This window comes from Spinacia oleracea, chromosome 5, assembly GCF_020520425.1.
Source record: "Spinacia oleracea cultivar Varoflay chromosome 5, BTI_SOV_V1, whole genome shotgun sequence".
In the NCBI taxonomy this organism is placed as follows: Eukaryota; Viridiplantae; Streptophyta; class Magnoliopsida; order Caryophyllales; family Amaranthaceae; genus Spinacia; species Spinacia oleracea.
The window spans coordinates 103594608-103613344 of record NC_079491.1 but is presented as its reverse complement, the minus strand read 5'-3'; positions in this window follow the sequence as shown (position 1 = coordinate 103613344).

Below are 18737 nucleotides of genomic sequence, written 5' to 3'. Positions count from 1 at the left end.
AAAGTAGCGGCCTTTTCACAAGCACAGGTTCAAGCATGGGCTAAGTATTATGATGGTCTCCCGCGTTGGGCCGTAACTACAAATGGCTTTGTGGGTCTTTCTGAAAACTATAAGTTGTGGATGAGCTCCGATGATAAAGCTGTGAGGACCGAGGCTCGAAATGGGGAGCCGGCTGAGCTTTTGATACCTCGTATTCGGGTTAGATATGAGGGCCGTGATTCTGCCAATCCTCGCACCCATGGTATTAAGACTGTGAAAGCTCGTCCTGATCGAAAGCGAAAGGAAGTTCCTCCCCGTTCCAGTTCTAGGCCTAAGAAGATGCCTAACATGAAGGGGTCTGCCATTGCTAAAAGAAATGCAAGCTCTCGCGGAGATCGTCGCCGGAACAATGTATGGGTTAGGAAGGCTCAGCCGCTAGTACAACCAGTGACTAATCCGGTTGATGTTGATGCTCCTTCCCCCACCATTGTCTGTGCCCTTGAGGCTGAGCAGGCTATAACTGTTCAAACTGGGAATGATTCTGAAGCCTCGGCATCTTTGGAAGTTAGTATCCAGGAGCCGGTTCTTATGGAGATTGATATAGGGGCAGTGCAGAAACCTGTGGGGGTGGACCCTGCGAACATTGCCCTCTACAAGACTTTATTTGTTGATCCGGAAGAACTAGAGTAGTGTAGTTCTTGCTAGGGTGTAGGTGCCCTTTATTTATTTCAGTTGTGTTTGTTTCTCATTCCTAGCACTTTTGTTTTCCTTCTTATCATTTTTTCATAAAGGCGTATTTTATTTCTACTTCCATTTTTTGCTTCTCCTCTTTTTTCATTTTATGTATGTCTAACACTTTTGCACAATGTATATATATTTTGCTATTTTAATTGGACCGAATCCATAAATAGGATTGCCTACGTATCTTTGTTAGAATCAGGTCGCGCGTAGTTCTAGCTAGAATAAATTCTAGGATGCCGGGTCTTAATAGATATGCCCTGAGGTGGAAACATATTATTTAATCGGTCAAGTGAGTGAAGTATCATTATTTTCGTCTGCTGTTTTTTTTTTTTTTGCCGTAAGACGCGTATAAGAATTAAATTCTATGTTTTTTTTTTTTTTTTTTTTTGTACGGCTATTTTTTTGGTACGCATATCTGAATACGTGCTGTACCCCCCAAGTGTTCGTTATTTTTCCGTTATGTGCGGATAAAATGACGTGCACTTTCTGGAAAAAGTTAGGCAGGCAGGGAGTTTTAACGCCCAGGTTGGGGCGTCAAAGATTTCGGCGCCAGGCCTTAGGCGCTGAAAATGACTTCTGGGCGGTCGTTTTTCGACGCTTTGCTTCACATGTTTTTGCACTTATTATTTTTTTTTGTTTTGTGCTTTGCCTTTTTTCACTCGTATTAAAATCAATTTTGAGGCTATTTCGGAGGCTTTTTTGACTGTTAGCGTGAGACGCATTTTTGTCCGGATTAATTTTTCCTATTCGTGACTCGAAACGGTTTTGAGAATTGGGTTAGTGTGTGGAAGATATGAAGATCTTTGTGTAGGATTTTGAGTGGGCTGAGGTGCGTGTTGATGCCGGGGGCGGTGTTTATTTTTATGAGTTTTTTTTTTGAGCAACATTTGTATGGTTTCTTTTGCTTTCCTTGGGTTGCATGGGTTAGACCCTTATGTTTTGGTAATATGATAATGTGGTTCTCTTTTGGGGTTTGATGAATTTCGATGTCACGATTCAAGACCGAGTGGGCCTTGTTTATTGGGCATAGAGTGGGCTGCCTCTTTACAAGTACGTTTGGTGCTTTTTTAGTGTTAGAAATAAAGTTTTTAGGAGGAATATTACGCCTTTATTAATTTGGAAAGTAAGGAAAACACACTGAAATAAAATTAACCTATAGTCTAAGGGGTCTTAGGACCATCTAAAGTTTTTATTTTTTTCTACCAATCTAAAGAACTACTAGGCGCTTTTTACTATGGTGCTCTATATGGCTCAAGCCTTGGGTTTAGTCTCGTAAAACTTTGGTCCTTCACGGGTACTCATCTTGAATTCTATTCCTTTTGCGTTGACCCACTGATATGTCTTTACCCATCCGTTCTCGATCTCTTCTAGTGTTGATGCAGGAGAGATTAACCGGGTTGGATCGAAACCTTCATCTTGTAAAGCTAGGGTAGTCATTACAGTCTCGTCCTCCATAGGCCTCGATTCGTTAAACAATGTCCATAGAGCCTGGTTTGTCCAATATTTCAGCTGTTTTGGTCTTGGTGAGGTGGGGTGCCTCATCCAGATCTGGGCCAAGTTTCAGTAAAGAGGTCCTGGCCCGATACTTGAGACAGGTAAACATCTTCAGCATCATTATCCCACACACTTCAAACTTCTCTCTCGATTTGATCCATAGGGACCATGGCGAGTGGTGCACCTTGGGGCGTAATATACGCCGTAGGGTCAAAGTTCATATTTTCTGGTTGGTCAAGAGAGATGTGACAAGAACCGAGTGGGCTCTTGTTGTTGTTGGGTTGCCAACGTTGGGGAGAGGTGTTATTTCATCCTCTATCATATCCTGGATTGTGTTTTTTAGATTCCAGCAGTTTTTAGTATCATGCCCATTCCCTTGATGGAACTCGCAGCGAGCGCCCTCGACCCAACACTTATTTTTGACTGGAGGGTCGGGTGTGGGGCCTATGGGCCTTAGTTTTCCCTGATTGGTTAGTCTTTGGAAAGCTTGTACTAGAGTCGACCCGAGTGGGGCAAACTTTCGACCTCGGGTCCACCTTCCCGGGCTCCTTCGGGTTGGGGTTTCTTCCACAGCATGGACCTTTTGGGCTTGGGATGTGTTGCCCCTGTTGTAGGCGTTGCTTTTGTATGCGGGTTTACTTTGTATTGTTTGTGTGGGGTCATCCTCGATCTTTATTCCTACATCATAAACCCTCTTGAAGGTATCAAGGCCCAAGTATCTAAGATGTGGTTTGTAAATTGGGTCCAGGTTGTCAATGAATTTTTGGACTAATTCGGTTTCAGGGGGCCAAATGACCAGTAATGCAAAATGTTTGGCTTGCGCAGCCGCTAAGGATTCGTTTTCCATTTTCAGTTGGTTCATGAGTAGGGTCATTTGGGCCATTTGGTTCTATAGCTCTTCTATAGACATGTTTGAGGGTGCGAATCGAGGTTGGGGAAGCGGAGATCCTTGAAATGAGGGATGACGGACGGAACCTGGAGTTACTAAACCTTGCGTCGGTGATGTAGCTTCGGGACGCACTAACCTTTGATTTTCAGATCGGCACCAAGCGGCAGGACCAGCCCTAGGCATAAGATAAGCTAAAGTTTAGGCCCCAAAGTTTCAAGCATTACTTAGTCTAGACTTTGACTCTCTCTATTGGTTTTTTCGCTCTTTCTTTTGTTGGTACACTTTTTGGTTCTTTCTTTTGGTCATTCTTTGGATTTTCGAAACACTTACCCATTGTGACATTCATAGTTATTGGCATGTTCGGTTTTGGTGCCGAGCATTGTCGTCGTAGGAGGCCTAACAACGACTCGAAGAGTTATTTATATATTTTTTAGTCGCTTTAGAATCGAGTGCTTTTCATACGCCCTGACAGCAATTTTTACGAACGGTTTATTTTTTCTACATGTTTTTTTGCGCGGGCACCGAGGCTGTTGCACCTGACCAGAAGGCCAGGCAGCAACTTCAGCGCCCAGCGTAGGGCGTGAGAAATTATGGCGCCCAGCCAGGGGCGTTGAAAATGCGTCCCTGGTTGGTTCTCGTTTTCTGTTCACGTCTATTTTTGTTTATGCGACTTTGATTTAGCGTGCTTGCCTAATAACGTCCTTACGCGTTGTGCAGCGTTTGTGGGATTCGTTACAGGCCATCCCGAGCGTCGCTTATTTTGTGGCGATCGTTCGGGGTTGCGGAACACGTATTTTGGTATAACTCTTTGGCCAATTGGTTTATGAATGTTTGGGTAATTTTTAAGGTCGTTGGTTTGCTAACATTGTTTGTCACACACAATCACATATTTCGCTACACATAACTAACATTACATCATGAAGCAATAATAATATGTCATGTAGTTTATGATAGGCTTCTATGGGTAGTTTTTGCGCCTGGCTTGGTACCGCTTCTATCGCAGATCCAACACATGCCCCGGTCGAGGTAGTGCCTTCAACAGACGAATTTCGCCCAAGAGGCCAATCACGATGTAAGCCAAGGGGGCATGCACCAATGAGAGGGACCTAATGGGCGAGCGATTGGGTTTGGGACGGGTGTACTACTAGCCAAAGTGCCGAGTGGACAACATTCGAAGCGTATGCACCCCCCGGTTGGCGATGGGTATCCTTAGTCCCAACTCCCGAGATGAAACATCCAAGGGAGCCAAGATTCGTTATGCGGTTCTGTCCGTTCACATTAATATGCTGATTTTCAGGTCGTCCCAACTTGATGGGGAAATAAACGTGGGGAAGGATCGTTTCACCCTTCGGCTATTTTGATCACCTACAAGCAGGAGTATTTCCTTCACTATCCCCAGTGGAGTCGCCACTGTGAAGGGGTCGAAAAAGCACGAGGCTAATGCGTGACCTTGTCCCTCGTGGGTGTGACGTTTCTTTTTGTCAAATCAAGTGTAATTGGATTTCCTGTGAGTTTACACCCAATTAACTAGTAATATAGAAGTCGCCATTCAGTTTTTAACGACAATGAGAAAAACTGACAAAACCCGGTTATCGTGACATAAAGGGAGTGCAATTATGTTTGACCACGACGGCCGTAGGTTCCCTTGTGATCCCTGGTGTGGGGATCTCTCAACATACACCCGCAAGGTAGAGATTGAGGGTTCGGGGGACTGTAACTACCGAGAGGAGTACTCGCTCTTCCATAACTCCAGAGGCAGGATATCCTTACTAGCTCAGCATAAATAATTGAAGGGACATGTGTTGACTATTAAACTAATCTGAGTTGATTTTAACAATATGCAACATATAATACTAGATCGATCGCGATTATCTGATTTAGATTGTTTTAACGGACCTAGCATGATAATCCAATTTCCCAACATATTATCTTTATTAGGCGTGATAGAACAATCAGATTTAATTAGTTTAACAGTACATAAAAGGGGGAGGGAAGCAATTAAACCATGGAAAAGGGACACATTACGACGCACCCTTGAGAGGTGCGTCACGGTTCTCAGAAAACTAACCACTTTGACTTTGCTATTTCTCCTTTTATTTAACGAATCTCAAATTATAGAACAGGATACGTTCTGTTCGATGTTTGGATCGATTGCGACAGAACGCGTGATCAGTTTTGCAGCGTCAGGCTCAGGTTTAGGGGTTTAGAGTCAATACTCAAAATAATAATTGTGTTTTCTGTTTTCACGTCGAACTTAGGGCCCTATTTATAGAAAAGAGTTCGTGGATAGATAGAATTGTAGAACTCTAATCCACGAGGAATTAGGAAAGAACACGTCCCAGGTATTTTCAGCGCCCAGGGCTGGGCGTCAAAGATTTCGGCGCCCAGCTCTGGGCGTTGAAAATAAGATCCAGGCAATTTCAGCGCCCAGGGCTGGGCGTTGAAATTGATGTTTGGGCCATTTCTTTGTCAGATTAGGATTCTTAGAATCCGGAGTGTATGAGACTTTAATCGAGTCTTTTAGTGCGTATTAATTTTATGATGGAATGCATCTTGGCCCGTTACGAACTCTAGGCTCGTTAGGATTTTAATTAATACGTAACTCTTATTTTCGAATCGTATTAGGAATAGGATTCTCTCGCAATTTCTATCTCATTTAGGATTTATGTTGGAGTGCAACACCTAATTCTGACAGGTTTCTATCTTTTATGACTTGCCACTTTTAACAACTACCCATTACGGCAGTTACTATTTTTAGCAGGTTTCCATAAATAGCAGGTTTCTATAAATAGCAGGTTTCGGGTGAAATGAAAAGGGGAATTGAGATTCGTTATTTTATAGGAGATGCGTTGTCAAGTGGAGATTTATGTTCTCATCATCGAACCTTCCCTTTCGGGAATGGGGACAAAAGTAGGTGTCTATAGGTGCAATTCTAGTTAACTAAATCTAAGGCAGATCCGAACGTGCCGTGGACTATCTACGGGGGGACGAAATTTGGAGTCCTAGGCTCGTTCTTGTTCGGTTCGGGGGCAGCTAGGGAGGGCATGCTACAAAGTGTATGTGTCCTAAATTATCCTAATTCTTATGTGGCAATTAATTCGGATTCCTGGCTTTGTGGTTTTTCTGCATGATTTATATTCATTTATATGTATCATAACCTAACACGATATAGAGGATGACCTGATGAAAACACCAATAGCCCCGGTTCCACAAGCTGAAAAGTGGAACGGTAAGAAAACTGAAGCAACACACAAGGTCCATGAGGTCAATGCCCTAGAAGCTCTTCAAGGTCCGAAGCCGAACAATTCCAAGAATAGCACCAATCAGCGCAACTTTCAAGGCAGACCACAAAGGGTCTTTACTAATCTCGAAATGTCTTACAGCGAAGCATTTGATCGATTGGTCGAAAAGCAAGTCATCACCCCAATCGGTCCTACACCCGATCCTCCAGTCGACAAGAGATCCAAGAGCTGGGATCCTGCAACACATTGAAAATACCATCAAGGGAAGGGTCAGGACATCGAAGACTGCTACAAGCTTAAGCATTTGATCCAGAACATGGTCGACAACAAGACCTTACCCCTACCTCCGGGAGCCAAACAAACTCCCTCAGTGTAAGCCGTCTCCTATGATTGTGAAGACGAAGGAGAGGATTTCCCATGCAACCTAATCTCTACAATATACAAACCAGGTTACGAGCTAATGGTTCCAAGCTTCTTCCATCTCATTCCAAGTGCTCAAAACTGGGTGATCCCCGAACCTAGGGTAACCACCGACGTTCAAGAAAACATCTGTCCCCTCGCCACCCTGAAGGCTTTGGGCTTCTCCGATTATGATCTCATGCTAACTACCCAGCAGACCGTCAAACTCCAGGGAGTCACATACAAAGTCCTGGGAGTCCTCAATTTGGTCTTTTCCTTCGACACCTACTACAACAGTGCTGAATTTCTAGTCATCGATGTGCCTGCCGACTTCGATCTACTATTTGGAGAGCCTTGGTTCGAGGAGATTTGGACGGCCCTACCTGCTCACCCTCAAAGGTTTGAGCTTTCGTGACACTTCCATCAAGCAAAAACTGGCTTTACGCCAGGAAAAGGATGAGTGCATTCAATAGGTGGGCAATCTCTGCTCGTACAATCAAGCATGAGCTGCCAGAGGGCAAAATGGTGAGAATGTTCCTTTTAGGGCTCAATACCTCATGCAGAGGCTGCTTCGCTGCATTTCCCTACAACACGTGGGACCAAGTCTGGGATCAAGTCTTGCAGATCTGTGCATGTAGCCCCGCTTACGATGATGATGACAATGGCATGGACGTTTGGGAATACCCCGAGAACAATCTTTACGATTAGTGTCTTTGTTCAAGTCTAGAGTCCGTCATTCAATTTTTGAGTCTAGTAACGAGTCTAAGAGTCTAGGCCTAGAGTCTTACATCAATCAAGAGCCTCTAAAGGCCGAGCTTCAAGTCAAAACTATCGATGTAATGATTGCTGATTTCAATAACACTTCAATTTCCTCTTACTCTTCAAGTCCAAATTCAAAACACACTTCTAATCTAAACAACTTTGCTTCACAAGAAACTGACCTTAAAATACTAAAAGCTATTGAAAATCATGAAAACAGGACGCCCATAATTGAGGGAACAAAAAAAGTTAACCTTTTTAACAACAGTGATTCAAAACTAGTTCAGATTGGCTTAACTCTATCTCAAGCAGAGCGGGATGATCTTATCAAGCTACTTTCAGAGTACATAGACGTCTTCGCATGGTCCTATCATGATATGACAGGGGTTGATCCGAGCATCGGTCAGCATACAGTTCCCCTCATTCTAGGTTCAAAACCCATCAAGCAGAAACTCCGTCGCATGAAACCGGACGTTTCCCTCAAAATTCAAGAAGAGGTCTCTAAGCAGCTAGAGGCCGGGTTTATTTGAGAAGCCAAATATCCGGAATGGATAGAAAATGTCGTCCCAGTTCCAAAGAAAGACTGCAAAGTACGAATGTGTGTGGACTACAGAGATCTTAACAGGGCCAGCCCTAAAGACGATTTTCTATTGCCTCACATTGATATCCTGGTCGACAACACCGCAAATCATGCCTTACTCTCTTTTATGGACGGGTATGCAGGCTACAATCAGATTCCTACGGAAGAGGATGACATGGAGAAGACAACCTTCATCACTCGGTGGGGTACATATTGCTATACAGTTATGGCGTTCGGACTGAAGAACGCAGGGGAAACTTATCAAAGAACAGCCACAACTGTCACAAGCGATATGATTCATAGGGAAATTGAAGTATATGTCGACGACATGATCGTCAAGTCCAAACAGCGACATGAGCATACCTCAGTACACCGAAAGTTCTTCGACAGGCTCAGGCAGTACAATATGAGGCTCAATCCTCAAAAATGCGCATTCGGGGTAACGTCAGGCAAGTTACTCGGATATGTTATCAGCTCTCGGGGCATCGAGGCTGATCCTTCGAAAATCAAACCAATTCAAGAGATGAAGCCGCCAACGAATGAAAAGGAGATTCGGGGGTTTCTCGGCAAGCTTCAATACATAAGTAGGTTCATTTCAAAGCTCACTATGATATGTGAACTGGTATTTCGAAAGCTCCGCAAAAGCGAACCCAAAGTCTAGGACGAGGGTTGCCAGCAAGCATTCAATACTATCAAAGACTACCTTTCCAATCCGCCAGTGCTAAAGCCATACATGCCAGGGATTCCCCTCAGGCTTTACCTTACAACAACAGAATCAGCAGTCGGGGCCATGCTCGCCCAGGAAATTGAAGGCAAAGAAAACGCCGTATACTACATAAGCAAAAAGTTAATCGAGTATGAGACCAGATACACTCAGCTAGAGAAACTCAGCATCACCTTGGTTTAGGCCACAAAGAAACTACGACACTACATGCTCTCCCATACAGTGCATGTAATCAGCAAAGCAGATCCTCTCAAGTACTTGTTCGAAAAACCAGCTCTCAACGGACGATATCCAGATGGTTGGTCATGCTAGCAGAATTCGATCTCAAATACACCCCGCAAAAGTCTATCAAGGGTTCAGCAATCTCAGACTTCCTAGCCGACTGCCTGTCGAGGCAGAAGAGGAGGATTATGACTTACCCGACGAGAAAATCTTAATGACCAGTGATGATAGTTGGTCTATGCGTTTTGACGGTGATTCAAATCAAAACGGATGTGGAGTTGGAGTGATTCTAGTAGCCCCAGACGACACCCACATTCCGATATAGCAAAACTGCAATTCAACGTCACAAACAATGCGGCCGAATATGAAGCATGCATTATGGGCCTAGAAGCCGCCTTAACATTGGGTGTCCAGAAACTTCGAGTATACGGGGATTCCTCCCTAATCATCAATAAAATTTCCGGAAAATGGAAAGTAAGGAGCGAGAGCTTGGCCCCATAACAATCCTATCTTGAGAAGCTATCTGGGCAGGTAGAAGAGCTTCGCTATACATACCTCCCGAGAGAGGAGAATCAATTCGCCGATTGAAGGAAATAATTCCCTTGGTCCAAGTATGCATTTAATATTAACTCTAATAAATGCGGTTCAGTGTTAATTATACAAGTTAATAATTCAGTGAGATCAAGTGAGCTGAATGCCTAGCTAGAGGCCGCTTCAGTTCAAGTGGAATTAATTATATTAATCCACAACTTACTCTTGACTGAACCCGTAGGGTCACACAAATAGTACGTAAACGGATCAAGTATTTAATGGCATTAAATACTCCATCTATGTATATTCGGAATCGACGGATGTTGGTTTCAGTGGGAGCTGAGATCGTCATAAGCAAGAAATGAATACTCCGGAAACGATGATATTGCCGGAAACGGAAATATGGATCGTATCGGAAATATGAATATTATCCAAGTCGTAGATGTTGCCGGTAACGCAAACATGGTACGTATCGGAAAATATTATTGGAAATGGAAATATTGCCGGAATCGGAAATATTGCCGGAAACGGAAATATTATCAGAATCGGAAATATAATCGGAATCGGAAAATAATTCCGGAAACGGAAATATTAAATATTTGTTCGAAACGGAAATTAATTCCGGAATCGGAAATATTAAATATTGGTCGTATCAGAAATGAATTCCGGAACCGGGAATTTAATCGGAAGCGCATCGTACGAATTAGCATCGGACGAGGCTTGCCAGACGAAGGCCCAGCACGAAGCCAGGCCCGCGCCCAACAAGCCAAGCGCCCAACACGAAAGCCACAGCCTCGCCAGGCCCAGCGCAAGGCCAGGCCCAACAAGGCCGTAGGCGCGCGCGCTGGAGCGTGTGCTCGTGGGCTGCGAGGCAGCGCCCACTCGTGTGGGCCGCAAGGCCTGCGCGGGTGGGTGCGTCCCTCGTGGTCGTGCGACACTCGTGTTCGTAACGAATCCTAATCCTATCGGAATTCGTGCAATGATTAAATCATAATCCTAATAGATTAAATTTATTAATTAGAGTTCAAATAGGATTCTAATTAATAAATCCATATCCTAGTAGGATTATAATTCCTTTCCATAAACTCTATAAATATAGGCCTAGGGTCACATATTTAAAAGACGATTTATTGAAGTATTCAAGGTAAGATTTTAAGCAAAAATCAGCCAAACACTTGCACCCAAATAGCCGAAAATCTAAAGAACCTTAAGGGCGATTCTAGTTGGTCAAGCTTAAGGCGGATCCGGACGTGATGTGGACTATCTACGAAGGGACGACACTTGGAGTCCTAAAGACTTGTTCTTGTTCGGTTCCGGCGCAGCTAGGGAGGGCACGCTACAAAGTGTATGCATCTGAATTATGCTAAATGATTATGTGTTAATAATATGTTTTCTGGCTTTATGGTTTTTCCGCATGATTTATGTTTATTCATATGTATCATAACCTAACAGTGGTATCACGAGCCTCTTAATGTTTTAATAATCTAATTTGCATGAACATGGTTAAATTTTACAAATTTGTAAAGAATTAAAGGGGTGATTAATTTTCGTAATTAATTGCAAATTGCGTTTATTTAATTATATGTACGCAGTTTTTCGGCAGTTTCTTCGTTACTCATCCAAATCGAGTGATTTTTGTGTCAATTCCGCATGTAAAAGACATTCTAAAATTTTGACCTAGTATTCCCAAATTCACTCAGTATTCCCAAATTCGAAGCCTAACTATGACTTTTCGAAGGTTTTAGTTTTTCGAACGCAAAAGTTTGTAAATTTAAGATTTTAAATTAAGTATTTGCGATTCTTGTTGATAAATCTTGAGTTTTTGATTGAACCAATTATGAATGCCTAGACTTGTTAATTATACAACCTAATTTGTAATTACGATTAATTTGTTGAAATTCGAATAATTTAGAATTGATTTGATTTTCATGATTAATTAATAATTTAATTAGGTACCAATGATTAAAATCCACCATAAAAATTGTTAATTTATGTTAATTTTTTAATTTTATAACTTAGATTTGAATCCATGTTAATCGGAAATTAATTGATTAATAAATTTTCGATTTTTCGCCCTAAAATTATGAAATTAATATGATTTATTAATTTGTCATTAATTTTAAATTAATTTTTTTTAATTTTTATGCAATTCGCTCATAAAACTTGCACGCACAAAGCAATGGATGCTACGTGTTACCCTTAAGGGGTGTTGTATAGTGCGGGCATGCAACGACGAGCAAGGGAGCTCGTCGCCCATGCGGTACGATGCAATGAGCAAGAGCCATGGCAGACGAGCACAAGGCAACACGCTGCCCTGTGTCGAGTGCTGTGCGCTTATGGGCGAGTGGGCAAGGGCGAAGGGCCAAGGCGCAAGCCATCGGGAAGACGCGTGTGGACAGCAAGCGTGCTGCGCCACAGCGCGCGCTGCCACGCCCAGCAAGCAAGCAGACGCCAGGCAAGCAGGCGCGACGAGCGAGCGGGCGCGCGCAGCGTGGCCTGACTGCTGCGTTGCGTGTGGCCTGCTTGCGTATTGCTACACGAACAGTCGAGGGGTGCTAAGCCTCGTGCACTCGACGGGGCTTGGGCGCAAGCCCAAGTGCTCGTCGTGTTACGATTGTCACATTTTAAATTTTAATTTGAGTTTTTCAGTTCAAGTAAATTGTGTTACGAGGGTCATCTAGTTTGTTTTAAGTCCTTTCAAAGGCTGGAACTTAATGGCTATTTTGTTCCACAATCAGCATACCTAAATTTCTGTTTTCAAACACAGAAAGACTCACATTCAGAAGAACAAAAACAATGTTTGTTTGTTTGTTTATTTGAATGAAATGGTCATTTACGGGTGGAGTCAATGTGCTTGATTAAAACAAACAACTCTTTAACAATAAAAACTTTACTAGGTTCAAATCAAACCCTTGGTTTGAGTTCCACTAATCTTTGGCATTGTTGCTTAGACCATATCAACAAGTTAACATTCATAAGCTCTATTTTGATGGACTTTTGAAAGTTGATTGATTTCTAGATCAATTCAAGGAAAGCTAGTCTTACTTGTTGAAAGTAACAAAAGATATGAATTATTGTTAGAACGCCTAGACAATAGAGTTCAAAGCTAAAGAAAGATTTTATGACTATTATTTCACCTAGATTTGACTTAATATTGGTTTATATACTCAATGTGATATAAGTTTGAATCTGTTTGGCTAGTTCAAAGATTCAGAAGTATAAAATCCACTTGGCAAGAAATCATAAAGATCTAGGATAGATCATGTTGATGATTACTTAAGTCAAGAATGATCATCAATGATTGTGTATAGTAAATTCACAATCTAGCTCCATAAGATATGGCATATCTAAGTTGGAATGATCGAAGTCGATTAGTACTTGATTCGATCAATGATAGATCATAAAGACTTTTCCTATAATTTCTAAAAACAAAATGCTCAACTACCACCAAACTAAACCAAATTCGTCAAAGCTATTGAAAAGTAATTTCAGAATATCTTTTCATAATATATCTTAAGAGTTCCTAAACTCAGTGGGAGCTTAGCGTTTGTTATTCAACAAACTAAGGCCCAAGAAATAGATATATGTTTCGTTGTGATTTATTCAAATGAGACACAAGGGTATTGTTCCTACCACGAATTTTTGAGAACATAATGTTTGTTTGCTCGAAATAATGTCCTTTTGGAGATTCGTTTCCAAAATGACAAGTGGGAGAAAATAGACCTCGAAAGTCTTCGAGGCGAACAACAAACATAAACGGACATTCCAGAGGCTTTTCGAAGTTCTTTAGAAAATCCGAACACTTATTCTTTGAGGACTTTAGAAGTGGCTTTAAAGAATAGACATCTCTTAGAAGACATTACAAGTGCTTCAAGGAGAACAGAATACTCAAAGGACTTTCAAGTGGCTATTGATATTCTATTTGTTTGATGTTCTATACTCAAGTAGGCATAGAGTTCAAGTCACTGAAACTATAAATTCTTCTATTAGATAGTGAAGAAACATATAGTTCAGGTCAATGAAACTCTGAGATTTTTCTATAAGATAGTGAAGAAACCTACAACTTGCAGTCAAACTATTATCATGTAGATTAATGAGTTTGTGACCTGTAAGAAAGCTATGACAAAACCCAGATTCCCTAAAATGGTTAGAGGCCATATATAGACTCAAATGTTTTAAATGGTTATAGGCCATTAATCGTACTCAATGTTTTGATGACAAAATTGAAATTTTGTTGATTTGCAAGAATAGTTTCACACCTATTGGTTGCAAATTCGTTTTAAGGATAAAAACCATCAAACATGAAATTGTGTTCACACACAAAGCTAGATTAGTTGCTAAAGGTTACAAGCAAATTCATGGCGTGGATTGTGCTGAAACCTCATGCATAATCGTAATGCTTAGGTCTATAATTCAAGCAATGATTGCATATTGGTACATATGGCAATTGGATGACAAAAACAAATTCCTCAATCAAATGTTGGAAGAAATTATGTACATGGTATGTCATAGGATTTATGGATCCAAATAAATGCTTGAAAAGAAAAGCTAGCTTATGAAATCTAAGTAGAGATTTAAGCAAGCAAATTGGGAATTTGAACTATTTTAGTGAAGCTAATAAGTATTTTAGTCTCATAAAAGGTACATAATTCTTATAGATATATAAGAAGTTTAGTGGGAGTACGTAAAACGTAATTGGTCTTATGTGTATCACACACATATCTCTCTATTGTGAAATGACATTCAAATACTAATGACTTAGATTTGAAACTATTCATCAATAACGGACCAAGGCGAAACTTAGTGCATACTGGGTATTAAGATCTATTTACAAAGATCTTATGATATTGCTTTAGATTAAGTAATGGCATTTACTAAATCAAACACGAAAGACTCCATTGGAGATATTCGACCCATATGAATAAATCTAAGTAAAAGATGTTTTGAACTATGTATAAGCATTTACTAAGTTAAACATCAAAGGATCCAAGTAAGATTCTTAACCTATATTATATGTCAAAGAATTTAGCTGGATTTAGTATCTACTGAAACTAGATGAGCTAAAGTTACATGAATAGAATTCAATTGGGAATTATTCTTCAAAAGAATTTTATCATGTATGATATAATATGAGGATCGCCAAAAATGTATCGTATGGCTTTATGCATGACGAACATATACCAATCTCTATTGATCTAAGTGAAGATCAACTAGATTGATATCAAGAAAAACTTATGGTACTTGAAAAAGTACATAGGAATAGTCCTTGATTCAAGGAAATAAACATATGCTAAATATTGATGCTACACGCATAAACACTGGCAAAGGATCAAGTAAGATTCCTTTGGAGTTAACCATTGACGAGGACGAGCTAAAGAGCATCGTGTTTTGAAATGGCAACATGGATTGGAGACCATGAGTTGTTGCGTGGAAAATTAAATATTAATTTCTATGTTCTAAGATACAGATGGAAATTCTTCCACATATCTATGGACTGCTTGGAAAAGTAAATCCAAACAAAGCATCACTAGCAACCTATACAGTTGAAGTAAAAGTAATTATTACCTAAGAAGCAATAAAACAGGGTTGTTTATGTTAAAGAGTTCTTCACTGAACTTGGTAGATCACATGTCTGCTGACTTGATGGTTCTTCATTGCAAAATGAGTAGAACCACTATTGTAGTAAGAAAGACTAGATCACATAATAAACAAACTCAAAAGATCTTATCATCTTATCTCGAAAAACATTCGATGAAAGGGATATTAAGATTGGCAAAGCATGATAACAAAACCTATGCAACAAGTGAGAAGCAACACTCACGTTGTAGCACTGGAAATCAAGCATAGCTTTGAATTCCATGAACTGTTTTAAAGATGGGTTTGAGGCCCATGGTTGTAAAACGTTGGGGTTGAAAATTTATCATATATGAAATGTAATTTCATATTCCATTTAATCTTGGTTTAGTATTAAATGATGAGTCCCTTCAATTTGACGATATATTCAAGATAGACTGTCAGGACCAGTCCTGTGACTAAGAAATGTCTATCAAGTGAACTTGAATGTCAAAAGTTGAAAATGGTCCCTGGTCGGAGTTTTCTATAAAGATGGACGGATAGAAAACGTTAGACGACTAGAATGCAAGATGACTAGTAGTTCTGTTTCTTGAACTATGTGGACATGGCAATGTCATAATCATTTGCATAGATACTTACTTTGGGTAGACTAGTATCAGACAGACCTATGAAACTTTACTGTAAGAGATGAAAATCTGTCATAAGTAAATTTCATTAAAATTATTAGACACTAAATCCTCAATACCTGAGTGATTTGAGATTACTTGTTTGAGAACTGGTTACTTTGACGTTGACCAACCGTCGCACCGTAAAAGGAGGCTATAAAGGCAACGCTCAGGTAATCACCTATCAAACGAAGTCTAATCTCAAGATCGCAAGATTGGGATTGTCCTCCCATAAATCGGGATGAGATGCTTAAAAGTTGTACAAGGTCACTCGGAGAGCTAGAAACTGTAAAATGCATGGCCGTGCCCAGATGAATCATAGGCTATGATTATCTGTTTATTTGATCAGTTGAACTCTGAAACTGAGAAACACCTCTGGACATAAAAAGGACGACAACTCTTACCTTATGTTCAAGAGCAAGCATCGAGCGACAAAGGAATTAGGAAATGCACACTTGTCCCCAAGGACAAGTGGGAGACTGAAGGAAATAATTCCCTTGGTCCAAGTATGCGTTTAATAGTAAGTCTAATAAATGCGGTTCAGTATTAATTGACAAGTTAATAATTCAGTGAGATCAAGTGAGCTGAATGCCTAGCTAGAGCCCGCTTCAGTTCAAGTAGGATTAATTATATTAATCCACAACTTACTCTTGATTGAACCCGTAGGGTCACACAAATAGTACGTAAACGGATCAAGTATTTAATGGCATTAAATACTCCATCTATGGAAATTCGGAATCGACGAATCTTGGTTTCAGTGGGAGCTGAGATCGTCATAAGCAAGAAATGAATACTCCGGAAACGATGATATTGCCGGAAACGGAAATATGGATCGTATCGGAAATATGAATCTTATCCAAGTCGTAGATGTTGCCGGAAACGGAAACATGGCACGTATCGGAAAATATTATTGGAAATGGAAATACTGCCGGAATCGGAAATATTGCCGGAAACGGAAATATTTTCGGAATCGGAAATATTATCGGAATCGGAAAATAATTCCGCAAACGGAAATATTAAATATTTGTTCGAAACGGAAATTAATTCCGGAATTGGAAATATTAAATATTGGTCGTATCGGAAATGAATTCCGGAACAGGGAATTTAATCAGAAGCGCATCGTACGAATTAGCATCGGACGAGGCTTGCCAGACGAAGGCCCAGCACGAAGCCAGGCCCGCGCCCAGCAAGCCAAGTGCCCAACACGAAGGATACAGCCTCGCCAGGCCCAGCGCAAGGCCAGGCCCAGCAAGGCCGTAGGCGCGCGCGCTGGAGCGTGTGCTCGTGGGCTGCGAGGCAGCGCCCACTCGTGTGGGCCGCAAGGCCTGCGCGGGTGCTTGCGTCCCTCGTGGTCGTGCGACACTCGTGTTCGTAACGAATCCTAATCCTATCGGAATTCGTGCAATGATTAAATCCTAATCCTAATAGATTAAATTTATTAATTAGAGTTCAAATAGGATTCTAATTAATAAATCCATATCCTAGTAGGATTATAATTCCTTTCCATAAACTCTATAAATATAGGCCTAGGGTCACATATTTAAAAGACGATTTATTGAAGTATTCAAGGTAAGATTTTAAGCAAAAATCAGCCAAACACTTGCACCCAAATAGCCGAGAATCTAAGGAACCTTAAGGGCGATTCTAGTTGGTCAAGAGCTTAAGGCGGATCCGGATGTGCTGTGGACTATCTACGGAGGGACGACACTTGGAGTCCTAAAGACTTGTTCTTGTTCGGTTCGGGCGCAGCTAGGGAGGGCACGCTACAAAGTGTATGCATCTGAATTATGCTAAATGATTATGTGTTAATAATATGTTTCCTGGCTTTATGGTTTTTCCGCATGATTTACGTTTATTCATATGCATCATAACCTAACACCGATGCACAGGCAAAACGGTAAGGCTGAAATTCCACTTACAATTGAAACGCGTCAAGAAGCAGTATATGTCCATGCTATTAACGACATCGAGCCTGACAGAGAGGAACCTTGGTTTACGGACATTCAAAGGTATCTGTAAACCTCCGATTATCCCCCACACTTTTCAAGCAAGAATCAAAGGGCTTTACGATTACAATCAGCCAATTTCGTCATAGAAGGCGGCATTCTATACAAGAGGTCCCCTAGCGGCCTTAATCTCCGATGTGTTGACAAACACGAAGCTCAAAGAGTCATGGACACCGTACATGCCGGAGTCTGTGGTACCCACATGAATGGGAAGATGTTGGCCCTCAAAGTCATCAGGGCTCGATATTACTGGACTACCCTTGAACGGGATTGCTACTTCTTTGTCAAGAAATGTCCTACCTGCCAAAAGTGTGCAAATCTAAAGCACATTCCCCCATCCTTGCTATATTCTCAGTCATCACCATGGCCATTCTCAGCTTGGGGTATCGACGTCATTGGCAAAATCACTCCGACAGGCACCGGGGGTCATGAGTTCATACTGGTCGCAATTGACTATTTCACCAAGTGGGTCGAGGCCAGATCCTTCAAAGTGTTGGGTTCCTAGCAAGTGGCCCAGTTCATACAAGAAAACATCATATGCAGATACGGAGTTCCTTACGAAATCATTAGTGACCAGGGAACCCACTTTCAAGGAGAGTGTGAAGATCTATTCACCGAGTACAAAATTCAACATCATCGGTCTTCGCCTTATCGCCCGCAAACTAATTGGGCAGTCGAAGTAGCCAACAAGAATGTCAAGACCATCATCATGAAAATGACAACCAATTACAAAGACTGGCCCCAGAAGCTCCACCTCGCACTGTGGGGGTATCGAACTTCAATTCGCATTTCAACTGGTGCAACCCCGTTCTCATTGGTCTTTGAAATGGAGGCAGTACAACCTATCGAGTTGGAGATACCTTCTCTAAGGATAGTCCTCGAAAGCAAAATCCCAGAAGCTGCATAGGTACAAGCAAGATATGATGAGCTAA